Source organism: Mesocricetus auratus, unplaced genomic scaffold, assembly GCF_017639785.1.
Source record: "Mesocricetus auratus isolate SY011 unplaced genomic scaffold, BCM_Maur_2.0 Super-Scaffold_100707, whole genome shotgun sequence".
NCBI classification, from domain to species: Eukaryota; Metazoa; Chordata; class Mammalia; order Rodentia; family Cricetidae; genus Mesocricetus; species Mesocricetus auratus.
Window position 1 is genome coordinate 5,004,970 of NW_024429269.1, and position 17,739 is coordinate 5,022,708.

Below are 17,739 nucleotides of genomic sequence, written 5' to 3' on the forward strand. Positions count from 1 at the left end.
GCCATCCCTAAGATTGGGTGGAGTCTAAGCTGTGGGTGGAGTCTAAGCTGTGGGTGGAGTCTAAGCTGTGGGTGGAGTCAGATGTGGGTGGAGTCTGAGCTGTGGGTGGAGGCTAAGCTGTGGGTGGAGTCTGAGCTGTGGGTGGAGTCTGAGCTGTGGGTGGTGTCTGAACTGTGGGTGGAGTCTAAGCTGTGGGTGGAGTCTGAGCTGTGGGTGGAGTCTAAGCTGTGGGTGGAGTCTAAGCTGTGGGTGGAGAAGTGGGCTGAGATGGATAGAGGTGTGAGGATGGGCCAGCTGCTATGGTAGGTACATTGCTGCTTCCTGTGATGCAGACATGGAGCTCACAGGGTGGTTCTAGAGGCATCATTGTGGACCAGGATGAAGTCTCAAGAGAGCATGGGGGCTTAGGTACAGAGACTAGAGCCCCTGCAGGAGCGATTTTGTATCAGATCCTATGAGAAGATCATAGAGGAACCTCCTTGCTCAGGCTTCCCCTTCCTTGGGCACAGCCATAGTCTCTTCCTCCTGTGACTGGAATGCTCTCTCTGGGCTCACCAATCTCACCTCAGCAGGCTTCAGGGTGCACCTTCACCTGTATTCAAAACTGGGGCCCATGGGGATTGGGAGTGTATAGTCATGCAGTTTTCAATAGGCCATAGATATCAAGTTTCTTTTTTCATGCCTTCTCTCTTCCTTTTCCCCTTTGGGATCACACATCTTCCTCTACGCCTGCCCTTCTCTCCTCAGTGTGTTGGGGGGAGGGTCCCACAATAATCACATGATGGAACTTCTTGGTAAGATGCCTTCTTGGAACATTGCAGCATTTTGTTTTGTTTTCTTTGTGCTTTTGTTTTTGCTTTGTTTTAGTTTTTTTTTTCAAGACAGGGTTTCTCTGGGTATTAGCCTTGGCTGTCCTGGGACTCACTATGTAAATCAGGCTAGCCTTGAACTCATAGAGATCCCCCTGCCTCTGCCTCCCTACTGCTGGGGTTAAAGGCGTACACCATGCCCAGCAAGGCTATTTTGCCTGCATGTATGTCTGTGTACCACTTGTGTGTCTGGTGACCAAGGAGGCCAGAAGAAGGCAAAAAGGAAACCAAAAAAGCCCCACAAATTAATTAATCAGTTAATTAATTGGTTATTTAAAATTTAAAAGTAAATGGCACCTGAGGAATAACAGTAAGATTACCCTCCAGCCTACACACACACACAGAGAGAGAGAGAGAGAGAGAGAGAGAGAGAGAGAGAGAGAGAGAGAGAGAGAGAGAGAGAGAGAGAGAATGAGGGTGCTGGTGGAGGCTGGGGGGTCCCTAACTCTGGTCCTCCCTCCACCCCTGCCACTCCAATCCCTCTCCTGTCCCTGCGGCCTTGTGGCCACCACCTACACTTCCCTCCCCACAGCTCTCTCGGTCAGGGTGGCTATCTGTGGCCCATCAGCTGAACAAGGCATTTGTCAACTCTAATGGATACGGAGTCCCAGCCCTGACATTCTTCATGCATCCCCGGGGCCTTTGATCTTCTTGTCTACACACACAAATGAGAGGACTACTGAGACGTCCAGAAGAGGCTCTAGGAATGTCTTTGCAGAGGTGCTTTGGCCTGTAGAAGATAAGAGTAATGAGCTGCCATCCCCGGCCATTACAGCCGAGCTCCAGAGAACTCTACACGGAGAAGTGAGTCCGGAGGCTGGCTTCAAGGGGTCTCCCTGCCATTACTCCTTGCTAGTGTTTACATCTGCGGGATGTGGATGAAGGGGCTCATCCCTCTGGCCCCACCTTCCCTCCTCAAAGACTATGGTCAACAGTGGCTGACGTTTGCCAAGGTGGGCTCACATATCGTTACTGACAGTGGTTTCTGGAGTTGGCCTAAGGAGGGGGACAGGTATTTTTAGGGCCTGTGGAGTTGTAACTGGCCTAGGAAAGTTCTCCATATGGTTGCAAACATACACATCCTCTCCCATCTTTTCTATCTTTTGAGGCACCAAGAAAGAGAAACAGGACTGGTGTCCTTGCTGCAGTCTGTATGGGACTGGCAGGAGCCAGCATTTGGGATGGGAATCCTTTGAGTGGATACCAAAATTATCAGCTGAGGCTGGGATCCCACCAGTGAGGTAGACAAAGGTCCCTTGAGTAGGTCAGGAGAGCAAGCAGCAGTTCTGATTCCGCAGCAGCGAAGTTTGTTCAGGCTCTCACCATTTGTGTCACTGGGACAACTCTGTGGTGACAGGACACATCACAACAGTATGCTTGCTTCCTCCATGAACGTGGGCTCTTGGCAGCATTTCTTCTTCCTACAATGGCTTCCTGTAGAGTCGGAAGTGATCCACGAAGTCGTCTAGCTCGCCCCATCTTGCATTCTGCACTTTGAATGCTGCTCCCCTGCCCTCTCCTGAATATTTCTGTTGATGGGTTTCTCATGTCCTCTCATCTTTGACACGTTGGCAGCTCTGAGTTCTTTTTCTGTGTTGGACTAACACATGTGTCCAAAGCATTGACTTCTGGGCTTTCCTCCTGGCCCCTGCCTAAACAGAACAAGCACAGCCACTAGTCCATGGTTTCTGTGGCTCCTGTGTGGAGTAGCCACTAGTCCATGGCAGGTCTTGCTCTTTGCCTATCAAATGGTGGGATGCTGTTAGGTGTTGTCTAACCACTCACTCAGGCCATCACAAATCTCAGAGAGCCTTCCTATGCTTTAGAAAGATGTCTTTCCCAAGCCACACTACTGCCACCCGATGGACATATGCTATAATGCTCATGTGAAGCCCAGTGCCCAGACATCTTGCTTTGCTTTGAGTGTCAGAGGCCTATTGAGGACCCTTGTCAGAAGCACTGAAGCCCAGCTTTTTCTACTTTCCAACACTCACTGGGCCACCCCTCCTTCCCTCTCCTGCCCTCATGGCTCACTTCCTGGACCAAATCTGGTAAGGAACCTCACCCTGTATCCTTATGCTATAGCATCCTTCCTCTCATTCCATAGCCTGGCCAGGATGGTTCTGAGTTTGGACTTGTGTGAATCCAATTGTCCCAGCCGTGTGCAGAGCCATCATTGGGAATCAGCGTTCCTAGCCAACCTAGATGTCCTCTTGTGGAGTGCCCCCCTCTGTGGGGCCAGGTACTGACTGTCACAGACCACAAGGCTGGCATGAGTCAGCTACCAGGTCACACTCCTTGACTGCATCAAGCATCCTTAAGGGACTGTGGTGGTCTCACCTATAGCTTAGGAGGGGGAAACCTGTCCAATCACCAGGAACATGAGGACACATAAACACCACAGGGTAAATGTGAGGAACATGAGGGCACATAAACACCACAGGGTAAATGTGAGGACTGTCCCTGTCTGGAGTCCCCTTCTGTGCCTGGTCACTGCCTGGAAGAAGGATCTTGGTTTCAGTAACCTCCTCTGCCCTGTCTCTGCTGAATCCAGAACTTCCTCAGCCTGGCTAGTTAGCAGGCCCTCCTCAGCAGTGGAATGAGTTAGGAGAGCTAGGAAGGTCCTTCAGATACCATGAATTCTTCACAACATGTCTGCTTCAGTCACTGCATTGCTGTCTTGAATTTCTGAGATGCCGGGGCAGCCAGCCTGCCTCCCACCGCTCATGTGCCTCCCTTCCCAGCCCTGACCCTGTCCTCCTCAGTGCCCCTCCTGGGCATCACAACCCTAGACTCCCTGCAGCCCACACTGTGCAGCCCACAGTCTGAGCCTGGACACCATCCAGAACGGAGTCAGGATAGGGCCCAGCTCTCCACAGAGCATTTGAGCCAATTAAAATGACAAATGACCGAAGCTTATCTTGCCTCTTCTGCCCTCTCCACTCCGCATTTGGACCTTCCCTTCCAGAGAAGTGGACTGGGAACACCTCCAGACCTGGGAATCTTCCAAAGCTGGTGATGATGGCATGGCTGTTCCTCTACCTCCCCACAAGTCCACTAGTGTTCTGGAGACCCTGCTCTGCCTAGGAGGACAAGATAGGGAGAACAGAAGGCCACAAGTATGCACCAGAGGAGGGTGACAGGTGCCCTCCCCAGCTACTTCCTACCTTATTTTTTGGAACAGGGTTCCTTACTGAGCTCACCACCTCACTGATTCAGTAGAGTGGCCCAGGGATACCCCCGTGATGGCCTCCTCAGCATGAAGATTATAGTCATACACATTGCACCTGGCATTTTAAACCATGGGCCCTGGGGGTTCAAACTCTGTACATTACAGCCCAAGCCATCTCCCTGGCCCCAAAAGACTGTTTACATTTTTTAATATAGAAATACTTGGAGCTTATTTTAAGCAGAGGGCCGGGAAGACAGTCACATACACATCCATCTCTCCCGTAGGCCAACTCCAGTAAGGTCCCTCTCCAAGGAAGTTCCATCTCTGCAGGCATCCCGCCACCAGAGAGGTCCTTCTGCAGAAAGAGGCTCATCTCTGGGAAGAACTGTCTAGAGGGGAGGCTAGCAGGTGGAAATTGCAGGCATGTATGGTATGTTACTAATGTTCATCAATAACCCTCCTGGTATGGCCACCTCAAGACATTTATTCTAACTTCCCTATGGCTCAGGCTTCCATTTCTAAATTTAGCTCATTTAAAGGTCTCAGAATTAGCTGGGCAGTGTGACACACACCTTTAATCCCAGGCAGAGAGACAGATAGATCTCTATGAGCTTGAGGCCAGCCTGGTCTCCAAAGCAAGTTCCATGACAGGCTCCAAAGCTACAGAGAAAACCTATCTTGAAAAACAAAATAAAATAAAAAATAAATGTATCAGAATTATCAACAGAAAGTTTATTTGAGATCTGAATGGGAATCTTGAAACATTCCTTTGCTTCTATTAAGCCTCCTGATGAACTCCTGTTCGTCCTTCAAAACGTAGTCCTATGCATCCTGCCCTCCTTACTTACTCTGTGAGGCTCTAATTGTTCCATCAATTTTGTGAGTGTTCCATGAGTGTCTGCTGCATGTCAGGCACTGCTAATGCAGGGAATGACTGAGTAAATGGAGGGGGGAGTATCTTTCTCTTTTCTGGGTATGTGCTTAAATTGAAGGAAACAGATATAGAAAAATCCTTAGGCCACTCGGGAGGCAGAGGCAGGCAGATATCTGTAAGTTCAAGACCAGCCTGGTTTACAGAGTGAGTACCTGAGTGCCAGGACAGCCTCCAAAACAATACAGAGAAATCCTGTCTCGAAAAAACAAACAAACAAAAAATAAATAAACCTTTAGAACTAAGCCATGTAAGTCCTGAACAACAGATCCCAGCCAAGCATTTGGGGGCATGCCTGTAAACCCATAAACCCAGCTCTGGAGCAGGAGGGGAAAGAGTTCAGGGCCATCCTAGGTTACATATTGTGTTCAAGGTAAGCCCAGGCTACTTGAAACTTTATCTTAAACTAACAATAACAGAGACCATTAGACTCCCCTACACACACACACACACACACACACACACACACAGAGAGAGAGAGAGAGAGAGAGAGAGAGAGAGAGAGAGAGAGAGAGAGAGAGAGAGAGAGAGAGAGAGAGAGAGCACTTCTTTTGTTTTCTGTACTGAGCTTTGTACACGGCCTCCAGGTGAGCTGGCCAGGAGTTAATGACTCAGGGCTTACAGGTCCCCAGCTCCTTGGGTCTGAGCTACTGTAGTAATCTCCTACTGGCCAACTACTAAATCAGCTTCCTAGACTGGCAGCTGGCAGGGTCCTGTGGGCCAGGCAAGAGCCCACTTCCTTCCTGTGGGTGATGCGCAGCTCAACACAGGCCCAGTCATAGGTCCCATAGTGGTGGGGCTGAAAGGAGTTCAGAGAGCTATCAACTGCCCCTAACTACTCACAGAGATGACAGGTGGTGCCCCTATAGTGCAGGAATACAGTTCAGACAATGGGCTCTCAGAAACCCAGCATAGTAAGTAGACTGGACACCCCTTGCTTACTGATAGCATGCATGGATACTCAACAGTGACTGGCCACCTAGGCACTGGATTCAAATCCAGCCTAGATCCTTCATCCCTGCTCTCCAGGCCCAGATGCTGCACCACACTCACACATGCCTGCTGGCAGTGACACTGGTAGACACTGGTACGCTTGGGAAGCATTTCTGTGTCCACATGTCCATTCATCATACTCTTGGCCTCATTTGAACTTTGAGAAGCTGGGAGGAAGATGGCTGTCCTAGCCCCATGTTGAAAACAAGGAGAGGAGGCTTAGCCAAATAGTACAGCTGGCCCACACACCACAGTCTTTGACGTGGGGGACACATATGGAGGACAGGAGCAGAGAGGCAAGGACATCAGCCTCAGGACTTGTTCAGAGACAGAGACGTGCAGCTCCTTGGCCAGGCCCTGAATCCACCATGCCTATCACAACAGTATGAGCTGTTGCCCAATAAGTATCTTCTGTGTGCCAGGTCCAGGACTGGATGATTGGCAGGCTTGGATCGTTTTTCATCCTCTGAGCAGTCTCACCAAGCAGGCATCATCACTTTCACCTCCCAGGTACAGAGATGGAAGTTCAGGGGAATTAACCTGCAGCTAGTCCTAGACCACTGAATCGGACCTACCCTAAATCCTATGGTCTATTCTTTGTCCATGAGGCTAGCTAGCCTTCTTCTCTGATGGACCCCCAGTGGATGGTAGGACAGGCCAGCTCCTCCCACAATTAGAGTCCCAGTACCACTACTAGCACAGATGCTGTCTAGTTCAGGCCAGAGACTGGTGGTCCCATCCCCAAACCAAGGGCTCACCAACCCTGGACACCACCCTGGAGCAGTAAACCATTAGCATAGTGAAGGGAGGTAGTGGCCTTACTTGTCACTCAGCCCACTGATCACAGGGGTATGGAGGAATGTATACTTAGGTCTGAGGTCAGGAGAAGCAACCAGAAGTAAGGCTGGCTGTGTGACCTTGGCCTGCCTCCTCCCTCTAAGCCTCAGCTCCCCTTTCCAGGCACTGAAGGGATCTGTTAATCTGCAAGCACAGAGCGCTGACTTGGAGGCTAGAAACCAGTGCTCCCTAACCCAGCTTTGCTACCTGGAATCAGCTGTCATTCTAAGCCTCTGGTGCTTTTCCTACATAATGAAGGCATGGCAGCCGAGTGCTTCCCACCCTCACCGTGCATATGGAATGGGTGATGTCTTCAGGGGCGTTATAACGCACTGTGCAGAGGGGTATCCTGCATGTTGAGAAAACAACCACCACCTGCAGAATGCTTCCAAAACAGCAATGCCAGTGTCACAAAACAAGCATCTGCAGAATGCTACCAGCTCCCTTGGCCCTGCAAATGTCCTTGTGCCTTCCCAGGGTCACAGACCGGCTCAACACCAGGGGGACAGGGATCACAGGCCCTGTCCCAGAATGAGCTGTTTCTCATCACCAACTCCTTCCACACACAACAAACTAGAACTTTCTGGCTCCCCCAGGGTAGCTGCAGCTGCTTCCTGCCACAGCACAGTGCCCTTGGGAAGGCAGATCAAGGGCGTGAATTCAGCCTGATTCCATCCTGGGCCTCCCCTCGCCTTGCAGCGCACGACCTTGAAGATGTAGCATGCTGTGTGGGCTGGACCAGGCAGTAGTGACTGGGCAAGAAATGGGAGCTGGAGACAGAGACCGTGAACTCAGCTATGGTGGGGGTCAAGGCCCAAAAGCAGAGGTGCAGGGCAGAAGTAGGCTCCAGCGGCTTCGCGGTAATAAACAAACACATTTCTTCAGTAGTTCTCTGAGCTGTGGGACCTCAAACCCCTTTCAGGCACAAGCCCCTCTCACATCCTCTGCCCTGTGCATCCTCGCATCCTCGCAGTGCTCTGTGGCTCCAGCCTAGACATGCCTAGGCCCTTACCACGTTTCATACCCACATGCTACTGCAGTGAACTCTCAAGATTATTCACCACTCTCTGGCCCCTAGCCTTCCCTGAGCTCCACAATCAGTATGACTGACATCCATGGGCTTTGTTAGGGACTGGGCTGTGCCCTCCCGATTCAGATCAGAGTCCTGAATACCAGTGGATTTGGACAGGAGATCTCCAAAGGGGTAGTTAAGGTAAACTAAAATCATTAGGCTGGGCTCTCATCTAGTATGGCTGGTGTCCTTATACAAAGAGATCAGGCGCAGACACACACAGAGGGGCAAGAGACACTGTGTGAGGACATGGGGGAGGATGACATCTGTACACCAAGCAGCAAGGTCTCAGAGGAGCTAGTAACAGACTTGATCGCAAGCATCCAGTCTGCAGAACTGTGAAAGAATAAACATCTATTGTTTGAGTTGCCAGGGATGTGGCAGCAACAGAAAATCTGTCCAGGGTCTGGGTATGGAGACATACTGGGCATCGAGATGTCTGGAGGAGGGAGTCATGAGTACCAGGCTAGCCTGAGCTATAAAGCAAGAAGGGAGGGAGGGAGAGAGGGAAGGAGGGAGGGAGGGAGGGAGGGAGGGAGGGAGGGAGGGAGGGAGGGAGGGAGGGAGGGAGGGAGGGAGGGAGGGAGGGAGGAAGGAAGAGTCTCAAAGAAATCTGGGACAAGACTCAGTATCTGTGCCCCCTACCCTAAACCTTTCCAGTCCAGGGGCTGGGTTTCAATTCCCTTCCCTCAGCTTCTGATCCCGTATAACTCAGCCATTTTGACTATTCACTCTCTTGGTCCTCTTGACTCTATCTCCTCTCTCACTCTCCCCTTCTCTCTCTCCTCTCATAACCCGGTTCAGTCTGGACTGTCCCAGATGCCTCTGGTTGTTCTCTCCTTCATATCTACAATAAAACCTTCTCTTCAACAATACCTAGGAGCAGTCATGCCCTCATTTTCAGGAAGGAAGGAATCAAAGGAGAGGAAGAGAGAGGGAGGGACGCCCACGTGCTGGCGTTAGTGTTGCAGGATTACAGGCCAGCACCTGGGAGTTAAGACTGGAGGGTCATTATTTTAAAGCCAGACTGGGTTACACAGTCAGACACTGTCTCACTGTCTCCAAACAAAAGAAGAAATAGAGGGGGAGGGGGCAGGAGGAGAGGAGGGAGGGGAACTGTGATTGGGATGTAAAATAAACTTTAGCTAATAAAAAAAAGATGAAGAAAAAGAGAGGGGAGGAGACAGGAGGGACACACAAGCCTTCATTTAGTTACTTTGTCTCAAATAGGGGGCACAGTTGCTCAGTGGCTGTTTGACAAGTGAAAGGAAAGAGAATGAGTCAAAGATGAGTCTGTCAAGTGGCCCATGGTCAAGTCAGGATCAGAGAAGTAGGAGAGAATGCATTTACTCAGGTTCACACCCATGTGACAATCCTTCCTTACCCATGATCTTTCTCTAGGCTCAGGCATCCATGTGGACCTCTGTCCTTTGGAGAGATGGCAGTCTGCCTCCCTTTCTCAGGCCCCAGGGTAGGGAATGGAACAGGGCTGTACATACTCCATAGCATTCAGTCCCTCTGAGGACTTCCACCCTGCCTCAGTGTCCATGCCCAGACTCTGGGGACTTCCACCCTGCATCAGTGTCCATGCCCAGACTCCTAGACTTCCACCCCGCCTCAGTGTCCATGCCCAGACTCTGGGGACTTCCACCCCGCATCAGTGTCCATCCCCAGACTCCTGCACTGAAGCTAGCTGGGTGGCCTGAAAGGTGAGGGCAGATGGGATGGGTAGGGATCAGCGCCGAAGGCTGCCTGCAAAGTTTGCTGTAGAAGATCAGTTTTCCTGCCTCACTTCCTTAGAACTGCACTTCATGTTTGGTTCTGGACATGGAGTTCTGGGATTTGGTTCTGAACCCTGGGTTCTAGGATTTGGTTCTGAACACTGAATTCTAGGATTTGGTTCTGAACATGGAGTTCTAGGATTTGGTTCTGAACACTGGGTTCTAGGATTTGATTCTTAACATGAAGTTCTAAGATTTAGTTTTGCATCAGTGTGAGGATGCACCAAAGCAGTAGAAGCAACACAGTTGAACCTAGAGCATCGGATAGAAAAAGGCAAATCCTGCACTCTCCTCCCTACCCATCCTTGGGGTAAAGCCACAGCCATCATACTGTCACAGCTCATTTCATATCTTCTCAATCTTTGTTGGTAGTGGTGGTGGTGGTGGTGGTGGTGGTGGTGGTGGTGGTGTGTGTGTGTGTGTGTGTGTGTGTGTGTGTGTGTGTGTGTGTGTAGAAAAGGATGTCAAGTGTCTTTCTCTATTGCTCTCTACCTTAGTTTTTGAGACAAAGGTCTCTAATTGAACCTGAAGCCTGCCAATTCAGATACTGGCTGGCCAGTGATTTCCTGGTCTCTCCCTGTCTCTGTTCTGCCAATACTGAGGTTACAGGAACTCAGTGGCCATGCTCAGTTTTTACCTGGATGTGTGGGTTTGAACTCAAGCCTTCTTATTTTCACAGCAAGTGTTCTTTCCCACTGAGCCATCTCCCCAGCCCTTTATCGTTTCTTACTTAAATAAAAGTGAGTGGTTAAGTCATCACGTGTGCACACACTAATTCAAAGAAGCAGATGAAGTGAAAATAACCTTTGACTACTTTACCTCCCCCATCTCCACAATGCCATCAACTGAGGGAATCCTGGGAGAACTCTTTCAATGCATTTGTGTGTCATGTGTATGCATTTAATATATGCATAGAGCATCTAAAGTAAGGCAGTGTGTAGTTTATATAACTATTTGCTTACACAAATTGGGTACTAAGGGTGACAGATGCAGTTTAGTTGCTAGAGTACTTACTTACCATACAAGAAGCCGTAGATTTAGTCCTCAATATTACATAAAACAGGAGTAGTGGAACATAACTATAATTCCAGCACTGGGGAGGAAGAGGCAGGTGGAACAGAAGTTCGAAGTCTTTGCTGCTCCATAGCAAGTTTGAGGCCAGCATGGGATACATAAAGGACTGCTTTTTAGAAATCAGTGATTGGGGTTTGATATCAGTCCATTCTCTATTGCTAATAAGAGAATACTGTAGACTGAGCTACTTTATAAAAAATGGGGGCGAGTGTATTTTAGCTCATAGTCCTAGATGTCCAAGGTCAAGAGGTGAAGTCTTGTGAAGGCCTTCTCTCTTGCAGGATCTATAGAGACTTGGAGAATTACCCAGTAAGAGTCAGGAGAAAGGACAGTGAGTCTCTTGCTTCAGGCCCCTGTCCTTCATATAGAACTGTCAGGACTCAACCATGGGACTCTGCTCCACTCTGGTGACCCCATCTAATCATAAAGCTCCCAAAGGCTCTCTGGTTACTACATCAGGCTAAGTTTCCACCATCTGAATGCTTTACTCTAGGGCTAAATGTCAACAAGATGCTAACTGTAAGCTAAATGTCAGCAAAAGATTGGGGGGTCAAAGCCCTCAAATCACAGCAGCCCCTTTTTCACATTGAAAATGATATGTCACCTTGAAGTTCATTTTTGGCTCTTATTTCCCAGTCAGTGTGGATGGGCAATGTTATCCCTAGTAAACCAATAGACTCCCTTCATCCCAGGAACATCAAGGGAGGTGTCACAGTCTTGCCCTCATGGGGTGTATGCAGAGCAGCCAGGGATGCTCTGTGTCCTCTTGTCCTTCCTTAGTTGTCTAACTTCTATAAACACTGCTGACAGGTCAAGAGAGAGGTGACACTGAAGATACTCCTAGTCCTAACTCTGTACTCATATTTCACAGTTCGTCTTAACAGTAACTGTAGGGAATGCAGGGGTGGTATTTGTTCTCCATGACTGTCATAATGAATGACCACAAATCTGGTGCCTCAAACAACAAGCATTTGTTCTTAAGCAGTTCTGGAGGCAAGGCCTGAAAGCTAGGTGTCAGCAGGAAGTGTTCCCTCCACAGGCTCTAGAGAGACACTTCCCGGCTTCTTCCAGCTCCCAGGTGTTTCTTGTCTCGTGTCTGCCTCCAGCTTCTCTTGACTTAGCATGGTATGTCTGTGTCTGCTCATCTCCCCTCCTGTTATGAGAACCTATGCAAGAAGACATGATCCATGTGGGAAATCCAAGATGATCCCATCTGAAGACTCTAATATCTGGCTTCCTTCGTGGACCAATCTCCTTGAGGCTCACAAGTCAACACACAACAGGAATATGCTAGCCAACATGCTAGCCCAGTTCTCCATAGCACAGATGAGAGTCTTCTTTTTTGCTCAGAGTCATAGATGCTGTGAGTCAAAGTAAAGCAGGACCTGAGGATGAGGCTGGGGTAGGGATGGGGATGTAGGTTAGGGAAGGCAGATGCGTTACTTTCTTCATTGCTATAACAGAGTAAATGAAAATGGCAACTGAGGGGTGGAAGGGCTTTTGCTGGACCACAACCTGAAAGTACAGGCCATCATGGTGGGACAATTATGGCAGCAGAATCATGAAGTAACTGGTCCCACTATATCCTCAGTCATGGAAAGAGAGACATGAATGCTAGACTTGAATTTTTCAGCGGACAAAAAGCTTAGTTGCTGAGAAAGGCTTCATGGATCAAAAAGAATGGCATTTACAGAGAGCAGAGGCCACCCTGCCCTAGAGGATCTTGGTGATGACACCACCTCCTTGGATTCTCTGGCTTCCAATACATCAAAGAGCACATCTCTGGTGAGCCCACTCCTTGCCAACATGAAAATGATGCTGAGATGACTCAGTTAGTAAAGTATCCCAGAGTAGGAAGACCGGATCTCAGATTCCCAGAACCCATGTAAAAACTGCATGTGCCACCATTTGCCTGAAATCCCAGTGCTAGGTTGGAAAGGGGGAGACACGGTGACCCCCAGAGACTATTGGCCAGGCATTCTAGCCCAATCTCAAGAAACAAACAAGGAGGAGAGACTGAACAGATGGGTGGCTCAATGGCTAAGAGCACTTGTTGTTCTTTCAGAGAACACAGGTTCAGTTCCCAGAACCCATATGGCAATCCACAACCATCTGAAACTCCCATTCCAAGAAATCCTATGCCTTCTTCTAGCCTCCTTGGGCACCAGACATGCACAGGGTGCATGTATATACAAGTAGACAAAAACATTCATACATATAAAATAACAAAAATGAAGGAGAGAGAAACTGAGGAAGATACCTGGTGTGTGCGCGCGCACGCACGCATGTGTGCGCGCACACACACACACACACACACACACACACACACACACACACACACACACACACACACACACACACACACACACACACACACACACACACGTACTTACACCCACATACAACAGAGACAGAGAGGAGATACTGTTGAGTGTATCTGTGCCTAAATCCCACTTCCAGGGTGCCGTCATGAGATCTAAATTCTAACCCCATCTCTAACACTCACTTCACTGACTGTGACCCTGAGCCAGATATGGGAACCTGCCCATGCCTCAGTTTCCTCTCCTGCAAAATTGAGAATAGCAAACCAGAAAGCTTGCCTGCACATTATAACAAAGGGCAGACACTCAGCGATTACTAATTCCTACCTTGCTCTCATTGGAGAGCATCTAGATTTCAAAAGGAAGACAGCCTTGGCTTCCGGGCCTCATGGGAAGTTTTTGAAGTGATCTGGACCACGATTTCTCCATCCTCGTGGATAAAAGAAACTCTCACCTATATTTCCATCTTCATTTTTGTGGGACCCTCTCAGCAAAGTGGTCTCTGGGTCACAGCTCCCTTAGTGGTCAAAACTCAAAGCAGCCAGAGCAAGTGAACTCGAATGTTTGGGACCTCGGGCAATGCCAGGTCCTGAGATGCAAAGAAAATTCCCATGGCTGCCTCCTGTAGCCATCCCTTAGTTCCTCTGCCCTTTGAGTGTTGGCCCATTGTACTCTGGCCCTGGCAATCTCCATTCTATAAAGAAGGAATTTGTGGCACCTATAGACTTTGCTCACTTAGCAACCCCAATAAGAACTTCTCATTCCATGCTAACAGCTTGTACATAAAACCACGAAGAGCACTATTCTCCCATTGGCCTCATGGACCCATCGTTATTTCTCAAGGCTGAGTTTGGTGACTGGTTAGACATGTGATGCAGCAGAGTGACACATGACCTCAAGGTGGGTGGGTGGCTGAACAGAGATGGACAGCACGTCTGTCACTGTCTGCTTGGTCACTCAGCTAGCCAGAGGCATAGCTGGAGAGAGGAGGGAGCACTCAGGTACTCTGCCTCCTAATCCAGAACTTTCCTACCAGTCATCTCACATTCCCAGGCCCACTGATAAACCTCATTGACCAAGTGATTGGGAAGGATTTGTGCTATACCATCCCTTATTGAATTAGGGGGCTCACTGCTGCCATTTAAGGACCAGCCAACCACAAGATGTGAAGAAGCTAATCCTCAGTCTTGGTTGGGATGTAAACACCATAAACAGGCATCCATAACTGATGCAGAAGTCCTGTGTATATGTCAATAAAGCACTGTTGGCCAATAGGGAAGCAAGATAGGTGGGACTAGGAGTCCAGGAGGACTCTGGGTAGGAGAAACACAGGAAGTCAAGATGTAACTACCATAGGGATAAGAAGCCCGGAAACTTCTCCGGTAAGAGAAATACTTAGATTAACAATTATGGGATAAATACTTAAGTCAGAGCTAGCCAGTAAGAAACAAGCAAGGCCAACAGCTTCATAATTAATATAGCCTCCTGTGTGTTTATTTGGGACTGATGCGGCTCTGGAAGCAGGATGGCAGGAAGGCTTCTCTTTACACATAAGTGCCCCATCAAAGCTGCCCCACATGTGTGTGAGGAATGCTAGAAGCAGCCGTAACACTAGCTCTTACCGCCACCTCAGGTTGAATGGGCTGATCCATGAGCTCTTCACCCAGCTTCAAACTGCTGCCTCTCTTCAGTGTACCCGGGAGCGAATGCTCCTATCTTCAGTGTGGCTGGAGAATGAATGTCTGATACTGACTTTGCTCCTGTTTTATATACCTCCCTAATTCCATGATTAAAGGCATAAGCTCTGTTACTCTTTTAGAATGACCCAATCTTGTGTATACCTGGGTGGCCTTGAACTCAGAGAGTTCCGTCTACCTCTTAATCCTGACTCCTAGGATTAAAAGTATGTACCATCACCTCCTAGCTTCTGGCTGCTGGGATAAAGGTGTGTGCCTGGCTTCTATGACCTGTGGCTGACTTTGCTTTCTGAATCCTCAGGCAAGTTTTAATAAATCATAAATAATATATCACTACAGGCAGCCCAGGCTTCAGCTTCCCTGAAGAGATGACTGCACAATGCCACACTATTATCTCCCATCAAGATCCAAGGACCTTCTTCCTGGACACCACACAGGCACCACAAACGGCACACCGCACTCAGGGTCAGGCAAGGGCTCTTACCTGTCAACGTGTGGGTTGTGCCTCTGTGATAATGCACTCCAGGCCAGTTCTTCAGACTGGCTGTTCCTCACTCTCCAGCTCTCTTCCTGTTTTCAGATATTCTAGAATGTCCCATATTGGTACCACTGCTCTGGTTAAAATGGCCACGCGATCCTCGATGCTAGCTGGAATTGTAAATCTGGATCATTTATTTGAAGAGCTTGACTGCCGAGCTAAGGGTGGATAGAGCTGGGTGGAGCCTTGGTGACTGCTAGAGAATGCCTTCATTTTACAGATGAAGAAGATAAAGGACAAGGTGAACCACATGACCTCGGGTCATAGGTTCGCAACACTTGTCAGAGAGGTACTAAAGGAAGTGGTCGCCATAAATAGAATTGGTGGGACAACCCTCATTTGGGTGCCCTGATCCCCCTTCCTTAGCCATACCCGTCCTGGAGACACCAGACATCCAACCTCTGTCTTACATGAACCAGCAATGGGAGTCTTGGCTGGCACCCAAGGGAACTCAAATAGAGTTATGGTATCTGGGATGAAGGACAGGTCTCCTGGGCGCCCAAAGGAATCGCTTCCATCCCCCCAGAAGCACTTAGGAGATGTAGCACTAGGCAGCTACTCACGTCCCTGTGAGGAGCTGAAGTGCTAATAAGCATGATTTACGAGTTTCTGAGTGGAGAGAATGGGAGCTGCACTCTCCATGACACAGAGCCTGGTCCCGGGGGTGCCGGGATGAGTAATGCTCTCCCATAGGCCAAAGGGCTCTGTCTGAGTCAAAGGATGATTTAACTCCACAAGGGACCAGAGTCTGCCGCCAATAACTTCCCCTCCCTAGAAGAGGAATGGTACCCCCAGCCATGTTGATTGCCTGTGCCCATGGGAGACAAAGGGTGTGTCAGGGGCAGATGGCATGGATCTGTCAGTCCCCATGTTCAAGGCAGCTCAGGAGCCAACAGGTATAAAGGGAGACCAGTACACTTTGTCTATTGGCCTCTGGGGACCAAAGACAAGGTAATAGTCTTGGAGTGATTCCCAGGACAAAGCCAGGCCAGTCAGTGTGGCTTTGAGTCAGGATAGAAAGGACTTACCAATACTTGAACACATTCCTCCATGAAGAACAAAGTGTCTCCTGAGGCTAGGAGACCCTTGCTCACGGAAAGGTTAAACAGAAATTGGTCACATGTACTGTCATTGAGATTGCTGTTGTTAAGAAAAACAGAAAGTAGCAAGTGCTGACGAGGTTGTGTTAAAGTCTAATCCTCCGTGCCCTATTGCTACGGTCACAAATTGATGCAGCAGTGATGAAATAAAAATGTTCTGAAGAGAATCTTTGAAAAATTAACATGGTCTGGGGAGGTGTTGCAGTAGGTATAGTGCTTGTGTGCAAGCATAAGGGCCTGAGTTTGGATCCCAGCACCCACATAAAAAAATCCAGGCACTGTATGTGTCTCTAATCCCAGAGCTATGGCCACAGGCTGGAGACAGGATGATCCCTAGGGCTAGTTGGTCAGCAGTCTAGTCAGTCAGTGAGCACCAGTTTCAGTAAGCAACTGTCTCAAAAATATAAGGAAGGGAGGCTGAAGAGATGGCTCAGTAGTTGAGAGCACTTACTATTCTTCCAGAGGACCCAAGTTTGGTTCCCAATACCCACTGCCCAAAACTGCCAATGACTCCAGCTCCAGGGGATCGAATGCTGTCTTCTGGCCTCTGTGGGCACCTATACTCACTCACACACACACACACACACACACACACACACACACACACACACACACACACACAAAAATCTTAAAAACAAAATAAAACAAAAAGATGGAGCCAGGCATAGAGGCACACACCTATTTTACAAACATAATTCTTTATTGATTCTTTGGGAATTTCACATCATGCACCCCAATCCTGTTCACTTTCCTGTCCCCCCATACCTGCCTCTCACCCCTGTAGCATGCCTGCCAAAAGAACTCCCCAAAATTAACTGAAAATGAAACAAAACAAACAAGAAAACCACCTTGCTCCTCCATCTTTCCAACACCTCTTCGTTCATCCTAGTGACATCAGGAGCTGCAGTGTGTCATGCAATATACCCTTTTTGTCCCATCAAAAAAATGTTCATTGCAATGAGTCATTGGTCTGGTACACCATCATCATTGGACCTGCACTGAAACTCCACTCAGATATCTTACCCAAGACAAGGGGTCCTCCAGTTACCGTTCCACAGGACCAGTTCCTTCATGCACTCCAGCAGTCATAGATGGGGTAGATGTTAGGGTAGGTCAACCCAAGGCCCAAGATATGGGTCTCGGTGGCAGCTGAGCTGGTTGGTCTGGTCCATTGGAACCAGGCAAAGGGAAGAGCCAGCTCACCCATGCCCACAGAAAGGAATGAGACCATCTCTCCCTTGGCACACACTTTTAATCTCAACCATCAGGAGGCAGAAGCAGGAAGAACTCTGTGAATTTGAAGCTAGCTTGGTCTACATAGTGAGTTCTAGGTCAGGCAGAGATATAGTGAGAC